Below are 9,579 nucleotides of genomic sequence, written 5' to 3' on the forward strand. Positions count from 1 at the left end.
ATTGAGACAATTCTTTCTCATTAAAAATGGAGATGGGATTCAAATCACACCTACTGAAAAGTCAGTTTGGGGTTTTGGTATTTTTTTCTTTTTTTTAGCCTCCTCCCTCATTAACCCCAATCCCAATCACTAATATATATTATTCCCTTATTATGGAAGGAGAAAATCATTTGATTTCCATTCAGAAAAGCCATTAGGGGGAAATTAATTTTTTAAAAATAGAAGGAAGTTATTCACAAGAAAGACAGGAAAAAAGAAAAGTACCTCTAACCTCCCTCAGGATTCCACCGCTATTCCAATATTAATATGTGAATGAATGCGTGAGGAATTCTGATTTCTAATTAGTAAATGAAGACATTCCACACAAGCCACCGGACCCCCACTTGTTGACTCTTGGTTAATTTTTTCAGTGCTAGTGAATCTACTTCTTTTTCCAATCCTACTCCCTCCCAATTTTTTGATTGTTTTTAAAAAACACCTTAAAAAGCCATTTATTGAATGTTTTCCTGAAATCAATGAACAGAAAACAGCAAAGAACTCATTCCATATACTCCAAAGTGACATAAGTATGTTATTAATTTTTTGTGTCCTCATACCTAGCATAGTACATAAAATACAATAAATACTTTGCAGTCTATAATCAGTACACCAAACAGGTCAAGTGAGCAGACACATAGATGCCATGGAGAGAAGAAAAAAGTACTTCTCTATAAAGTGCTATAAAAAGGCACTAACATAGGAGAAATGTCTCCTCTATAGTAAACAAATTAACAAACCAACTCAAAAATTAGTGGCTGAAAGGAGAAAAAATTTTCTGTGGAATTTTTCTGGGCTGGGCAAAGGTTCAGCTTTACAAGTTCTTCTAATTCAACTGGGCTGTCTTGGGTCTGTGGTCAACCAGCAATGTATGGCCTCACTCATCTGATAATTGGCTGATATAAATTGGAGTGTTGGAGGTAACTGAGACAAAAATCTTTTATCACCCAACAGACTGGTCCAGCTATTTAGCATGGTAGGAGTTGACTTCAATGACAAAGCACTTTCCAAGCCTCTGCTGGGATTGTTTGCTGCACCAGCCTTGGCTGGGCAGTTCAAGAGGCCCTCCCAGGTTCAAAGAGGGGAAAAACCCCTTATCTCTTAATGGACAGAGCTCCGAAGAAAACACATTACTCAATAGAAGGAAAGGAAGAAGCTGTTTACATTATTCAATCTAGTACAATAGCGACCCCAAAGGTTTACATTTTTGCACAGTAGGTGACTTGGGAGTTGACCTCTGAAAGCCCAATATTCACACACCTACCTTGGGTAAGGGCAAGAAGTTTGTCCAGGATATCCAGTCTCTGAACTCACTCCTACTATCAGTCTTTTTGTTTGGTTTTTGGTTTGGGAAGTTTTGTTTTGTTTTGTTTTGTTTTGTTTTGTTAGTTGGTTGGTTGGTTTTTAAGACAATCTCACTATGAAGTTCAGGCTGACCTTGGGCCCAGGCTGGTCTTGCACTTGCAACAATCCTGCCTCAGCCTCTCGAGTGTTGGGATTATAGGAGTATGGAACTACCCCTGGCTGTCCACTGTAAGTTTAAAACACAGCACAATAGTTTTCACCAAGACAATGGAAAAAGTTTTCTTAATTCTTTATCCCTCTAGAAAGCACAAATTTTTCAGAATTTAATATATTTTTCACTTTTAGTCATATAATAATCCAAAGACTTTCATTTATAATTTAAATTTATCTACTGTATACTAAAATCTGGTTTCACACATATACATATAAACACATGCACATACAAGCTAGAGCTGAAATGTACCCTTGCTTACCTTCAGAGTCTCTTTATTTACTGCATTTGACTAGTTCTGAGTGCTTTTTAGCCCTAAGCTGCATTTCAGAATAGTAACTGAAGTTTTATTTGCTACAACAGCTGAATCACAGTGGTTCCTAGGGGCACTTCTCTATAATGTTGTACTCAGTCTGATGCTCTGAAAAACATAGCCCTTGACTCCAGAACCTCTAGGTGTTCATGATCAACTCATTTGAGCTACAAGCACACAGGCTTTTTTCCCAAAGTGTATCCATGTTGTAAGGCTAGGTAGTTAAGGAAAAAAGCCCCATCTGATCATCATGCTAAGCCTTTCCCTGTGATAACTGTTACTCATGTTGGGCCCAGATTTCTGGACATCTTCCACTCTTGTGAACACTGAGATCCTTCACCTGGTGAATGAGATAAGATGAGAAATCTTGGTCTCATTTCCTGGCTGCTGCCTGCTGAATTGCAAAGAACAGAGAGAAAAACAGCTCTTAGGAAAATCTAAGAAAAGTCATGGCCTGCGACATCAAGGCAGTAGGAAAAACTAAAGTTGTTTCTTGATTTTGCTGGTAGTAATCAAGGACAATTAATGCTTCTCCTAATCCTCAATTCTATCTTCCTGGTTTGTTATATTAACTCATTTTCTTTTGGCTTCTGACTTTCTTTTTGCTCTTTCTTCTCTCTGCCTTCCCAGTGGAAAAAATGTAGAAACACACAAACTCTGCTTTAGCAGAAAAGAAAATATTTCACAGAGCAAAGTACCTTCTGAAAGTATAGACCAAGGTGAAAGTCAACCTGCAATTTAAGAAACCTCGGAGATCCTATGATTTAGCTCAAAATTCTATCACCATGTTGCTGGGAGCTATTGAAGCTGGAAACTGACCACATGTGCAGAGCTATGGCATGGCTGGGGTACAATTGGCAGTACCAAAAACAAAGCACTCCTAGGGCAAGCCACATGAAGAACTTGCTACAGCCCCAGAAAAACACCAAGCCCCTAGACAATCCAAGCAATGGGTTGCTAGGCAGCAGGGTTGAAATGACATCATCCTTTTGAGTATATAAGTAAACATGCTACATTGATTGAGCAGTTCCTTTTCTCTCATCAGAAGAGAAAGGACTCCATCTGACCCCAGCTTTTGTCTCTTCTTTATTTTCTCATCCTCTCATGATCTTTCACCCCAGGAACCTCAAAAGCCACATGGGTTGCAGCACTATGTGTTACTGATTGGCTACATAAATACTACTAATACATAATTTTGTTCCTCTACACAATGGGACTAAGTACGAGGAAAGGGAGATAAGAACTACTAAATTAATTGACAGCACACTGCTTTTGACTGAAAGAAGTAGAGAATATTTATAAAATTTCAATCAAACATGGGAAAGAAAAGAAACAAAGCCAATACTTACATTACTTCTTGTACTATTGTATGACTTATAAACTAAGGCTCAAAAATAAAGCAATTCCATCAAGAAATGCAGTTAAAAACTATGTATCAGCCGGGCATGAGGGCTCATGCCTATAATCCCAGCACTCAGGAGGCTGAGGCAGGAGGATCGTTGTGAGTTCAAGACCAGCCTAGGCAACAAAGTGAGCCCGAGGCCAGCCTGAACGCCCAGCGAGACCCTGTCTCAAAAAGACAAAAAAACAAAAGCTGTGTATCAGCTCCTGACCCAGATCCCCAATCTCCCAAATGAGTGTATGGCAAAGGTTTAAATAAATGAGACAAGTAATATGATTTTAGGGCTCAAGAGGGTCAAACTCTATAGCTGAGTTCAGGCTCTAATAGCTAAGACAAAGACTTCTCTGGACTGCCCATATTTATTAAGTCCAAAACAAAAGGCAGGGAAACTGAGGAAAGCACAAGAAATAAGCAGGACCTTGGGACTTACTTCAAAAACTTCTCCTGTCGATTTAAGAGAACCATCTTATCTCCAGGATGACATTTATGGTAGGAATGAGACTGCAGAAGTGAAATTCCTTCAGCCACAGTCTCTATTTCCTTAATTAGTGTTGGAGCCAACGTGTCTTCAGCTGTGGCCTTATCTTGCCCTTTGTGGTATCTCTGGCCTCACAGGCCACTACAGACCTCAGCCAGGACCAGTGATTCATAGAAGTTCACTTACTATGAATCAGCGCCCATCGCCAGGCAAAGGGCCAAGATCTAGGATAGACTCACAGATAAACATAGAAAGCCAATTAGTTAATTTTAAATCCTGCTCAGAGCCACTTGGTAGTGGTCTCCAACAATTATGGTCAGTCAGAATTATAACTTAAATTATTTTAACCCAAGAACATAAAGAACACCTATCTCCTACTCCACACTATGGTGTTCTTTTCATTCCAATTTCAAGAAAGTTCAAGCACAACTCTGAAATTACTCCATTCAAACTCTTGAGATTCTGAAACGAATTTTTTATCTATTACCCAGCATGATCAAAACTTTTTCTGCAAAAGTTTGACAGTTTTCAATGTCCACACATATTGGCCACTCAGTGTCAAAGCAGAGCAACTGCAGACAGATGCTAATGTTTCTAAGAGCATGGTAGTTGCATTGACAGCAGCAAAAATAAATCATAGCCAATGGTCTATAGTCTTTGAATAGAAGAGTCTTGTATGTGTTAAAAAAAAAAAAACACTCCTACAACAAGAAGAAGCACATCAAAACTAGCAGCCAAATTTGTGAAAATGAAAAACTTAAGTTGCATAAGTGAAGAGGATATACCCATTCCAAAATGCTAGAAAAAATACAAGTGGAAGGGGCAGGAAGATTCATATGTGAGGAATCATTCCAAAATAAGAGGGGTTATAGTCAGTCTTTTTGCACATATTTTAATGTGGAAGTTAATTAGACAGTGTAATGAGCCACAAAAAGAATTAGTGGAACTGCCAATATTAATGGTATTCAGAGAAATATCTAGCTAGACAACTGATGGGAACCCTTTAGAAATCAAGTTCTACCAAGTTGTAATGACCTAGGCAAGTGAACAACAGACGCTTTAGGACTAACATCAGGATGTGGTCATCAAACTGGGTTCACTACACGCTTGATTGTAAATAGATAATGCCTGCCTTTTATTAATACAATCTAATAAAACAAAAATGATGACACCACCATAAAACGAAGCTGTTATCTCATTAATTCAGTATCAGAAATAACAAATAGGAGTGAAATTTAGAGATAAATATTATGTGTTTATTTTAAATTTAAAATTAGAAAAATGTGCGTAAAACTCTGAACATGATAAGGTAAGTATTTTCAATGGTAATATGTCTTCTGTCCCAATTATTCAGAGTTTAGGCAAGACTTTATGGGTCAACTGTGAATCTTATCTCTAATGGAACCCTGCCCCCAAAAAGTGCACAAATGTACAAGTTGTGCATTAGACCAGTGGTGCACACAATTTTCAGTCTGTTGCCATATGTGAAATAGAAAGCATTCTCATAAAGGTACCAGGATTATTCAAAATTCCTGTCTCCTTCCTTGTAAGTCCTTTCTTTACCACTAAAGAAAGTATAGTTAATACATGTAAACAGAAAGGACAATTATAATTGTTCTAGCAGACATTTTCAAAGTAAGTATTTCCCAAAATTTAGTACTTTATTAGTAGTAACTTTGTTATTAGCAAGTCATTTTACTATAAATTATCAATTTACATAAAGCCAGAACTAAAGCAATAAACATCATAAGATTATATTTTAATTATTCCTTGTTATTCAAGGCCTATAGCAAATCTGAGAAAGATGAGTAGAAATCTGGCACATACTGCCAGAAGTATTATTGCATGCTTGTGATTCCAGCACTTGGAACACTGAGGCAGTTTGAGGTCAGTTATGAACTACCTGGCAAGACTCTATCTCAAAAAGAAAGGAAGAAAGAAGGAAAAAGAGAAAGGCAGACAGAAAGAAAGAGAGAAAGAAAGAAAGGAAGAAAGAAAAAGAAATTTGGCATATATTTACTGTAAGTTAAAAGAATTAGAAAGGAAGTTTTAAAAATATTCAGTTTTCCTTTACTTTCAAAAGTTTGTCTTTAAACAACCTTGTACCCAGAACCTTGCTGTCACTTTAATAATATGCAGCTATACCAATTCAACAAGCTAAGAAGCCACCTATAAGAAGGTGCTTTATTGAGCCTTTATTTCACCATAAGCCTATTTTGGCTTTTGTCCTTTGTGAGTTTTGAATGAGCTAATCTCCATCTTCTTATGGTCACATTTCATATTCTGCAAAGGTATCCTGTAGCCATGACTTCTTTATACCTTCATTAAATGCTTTGCAAGTTTGTAAAGTATCATGATTGAGTCTACCAAAATCAGTTGGAATTTGTGAAGGAAAAAGTCTTTCTGCTCCATCTTTCTCTGCAGATTAATTATCTGTTCTTTGTAGACAAAAATTGTTTTCCTGTTAAACTGTTGATGATTGTCAGATGCTTCACAAATAAAGAAAAAAAGTAATAAAAGTTATAAATAATTTCTTTTTTATCCACTTGATATTCTAAGTTATAAAGGTGTAATATAATTCTTGAAAGAAAAAGTAAATTTTAGTTGTGAGGACAAAATGGTTTTCTTAACTATTGCAATATTTTAAGGGGAAAAAATTTACACCTAGCCACATGAGTACAAGAGATATAAATTTCAAGCTAAAAATTGTTTCCGAAAGAGTACAACCTCACTATTAAAGTGCCTAAAGATGCCTGAAAATAAGCCTACATGAATGATTACTTTTTGAAGTCTGCTCCGTAGTATAGTTCTGGAAAGAAAACACAACTATGAAATTATATAAAATAGAGACTACATAACCAAAAAATAATGTAGTTTGTTCTTTTTGGTAAAGAATAATTATATTAAAGGTTTTGGATAATTGCATTAGATGAATTTGTTCTGAGGCCACAAATTTTGGCATACCAATGCATCAGAATAGCCAGAGCCACTACAAATGCCTGTCTTTCTGTCTGAATTAAGACCAGGTACCTGTTAACATACCATATGACTCTTCAATCCCTTTTTACACTAGTACAGGAAATAATCAGAAGCATAGAAAATGGAGAACTCAAAAAGTGCTAAAGCTGTACTTTAGAAATCAGAATTAGAAATCCCTAGCTTCTATGCTTATGGATAAGCTGTCTAGTTTTCAGAGTGACTACTTAAACATCTTAAGTAAGTTTATTTTTTTAGTAATTATTTTAAAAATACAAGTTTTGTTTTATTCTCTTTAAAATAAAGATTTAAGAATACTAAAAAAAAAAAAATACAAGTTGAAGGTTAGGAATGTAAACTGTGTAATAAAGCACATACCTGGCATGCTCAATGCCCTGGGTTTGATCCCAGCATCACACACGCACACATACACACATAAACATACAAAGTAAAATTTGCTTTTAAGTATTCCTGTGCGTGGTCCTGTGCTTTGTAAACACATGTTCTCATCTTCTAGAATCTATAAATCAAGCTAAAAACAAAAATGCTCATCAGCCACTAAAGTTCATAAAACAGTTATTCTTTATCCCAACAGTAGTCAGCCTCCACTTATGAATAGTACTTCTTTCAACATTTTATATGTTGTTTGCAACTCAAAATGTTCTCATCCCATGAGACACAATAATTAAAATGAAAAATGTTAAGTTCTTGGACTTTTGTACAAAAATACCCTAAACCACAGAGATGCTGAATCACATTCCTTATACCAGTAGTTCAAAACCATTTGAGAAATAATACAGAAACTTATGAATATACATACTTCTAAATTTTCACAAACTGTTTCAAGGAATTCAGATGTTTCATGAAATATTAAAACATTCCTGTTTTCAAAGGGTAAATTTAGCCTATTGTACGTAGAATGTTACAGTCAGTATAAATAACAACCCTAATTGTTATGGGCTGAGTTGTGCATCTTTTCTTAAAAAAAAATCTATGTCAAAATCCAAACCCCCAATGCTACAGAATGTAATTATATTTTCAGATAGTGTTTTAACAAGTTATTTAGTTAAAATGAGATCTTTAAGGGAGACTAGTCAAATGTTACTAGCACCCTTATAAAACAAGAAAATTTGGACAGCAATATGTGCAAGGGTAGAAATCTGTGGGAAAACAGCTATCTACAATCCAAGAAAAAAAGCATTTTAAAAAATCACCATTGCCCACATTTTAGTCTCAGAGTGCCAGCCTCCAGACAGTGAAAAACTAAATTTCTGTTGTTTAAGCCACCAGTCTATGGTAGTTCACAGTGGCAGGTATCAAACTACTGAACCCATTATCATCACCTTCTAATATGATACACTTCACTCCCCTTCAGGGAGCAGACAGGGGGCCATTCAAGAGATAGTGGCTTAAAAAGCTCCGTTACTGATTCTAATAACCAAAACTACTCATGCATCTCCACCTGTATTGAGACTTCCTCTGCTTACTCAAAAAGAAAAGGGGCATGGCTAGAAAGGGAAAGAAGTTGTAGCATTGTAAAAGTCTCTCCTAACAAAGAAAACAGTTTTTTTTTTTTTTTTCACAAGACATCTTTGTATATCCACATTAAGAGAACAAAATTTTCCAAGATACTCCTACCTCCAAGTTTCTGAACTGGTATGCCAAAGGAAATTTCCGCTTGTTCATATTTCAGTTATTGATAAATGAGTAAGAAATTTTTCCTAAATTATTTATTAATTACTTGCAGACGTGCATTCACCCAAAACAGCTTTGCATGTCCTATATATAGACCATTTGAGTCTTCCCTTCCAAATAGTTGCCCTAACATTTGGAGTAAACTCAAATGGAAAAGGCCAGGTAGTAGAATACAGGAATAAGAAATTTTCCAGAATGTATGTTAGCCTTAGGGAAATACTGACATTTTCACCCATTCTCTTTGCCATTCATCTCTGCTTTTCAGATACAAGTTACCTGAATATAGTCTTATTCAGGGCAAATTTACTGCAGTTCCAGTCTCTCCAGGATAGCATTTGTCTTAAGAGAAAGAATATTATTTCTCAAACAAAAAAATATGTGATTGCAAGTATAACTTTTGCAACTTGGTTTTATGTAGCCTAAACTTCCTGAGCTGTGCAAGGAGTACATTTTCATAATAATAGCTCTCCTAGTGATAAGAGTTGTATTGAACATCAATAAAATTATGTAAGAACTGTTCTTTGTAAAGACTAGTTGGTTTTGCCCATTGAAAAAGGGGTCCTCAAGCATCCTACATTACCCTGAAAAGTGAATAGGGAAACAGTACTCTTAATCATTCTCTAAAGAAACCTTCTATAAGGCCATTTTCTTTCATTTATTTCTTTTTTTATTGGTATTGGAGATCAAACTCACGACCTCACGCTTGCCAGGCAGCGTGTACCACTGAGCTAAACCCCCAGCTCCTTGTAAGACCACTTTCTAAACTTAAAAATGCCAAATATAAAGAGTGATCAAAAAATAAAATGAATGCTTACTCTTTTTTTTTTTTAGCAATTGCAATAAAAGATATTTTGCCATCTGCCCCTCAGAATACTCTCTCTCACTTTGAACATACGTCATTAATCCGCTTTTTGAAGCAATTCTGAAAGTCCTCTTTCATGAGTGTCTTTACAAAGTGTCATCAAAAATATGATGAATGCTGTTGCCGAGTGCCATCCAACTGAAAGGCAGGCTCATGGTTACAACTTGTTCTCACTCACTTTAATTATTAGGTCTGATCTGTGTGACTTCTGGCTATTTCCCAAAGTCAAAACGACCGTGAAAAGGAAGTTTTTAATTGATACAGGACACTGAGGGAGCCATAATAGCACAACTAAAAACAC

The sequence above is a fragment of the Cavia porcellus genome, unplaced genomic scaffold (genome assembly GCF_034190915.1).
Source record: "Cavia porcellus strain 051 isolate PalLab524CR breed Dunkin Hartley unplaced genomic scaffold, mCavPor4.1 scaffold_8, whole genome shotgun sequence".
Classification (NCBI taxonomy): domain Eukaryota; kingdom Metazoa; phylum Chordata; class Mammalia; order Rodentia; family Caviidae; genus Cavia; species Cavia porcellus.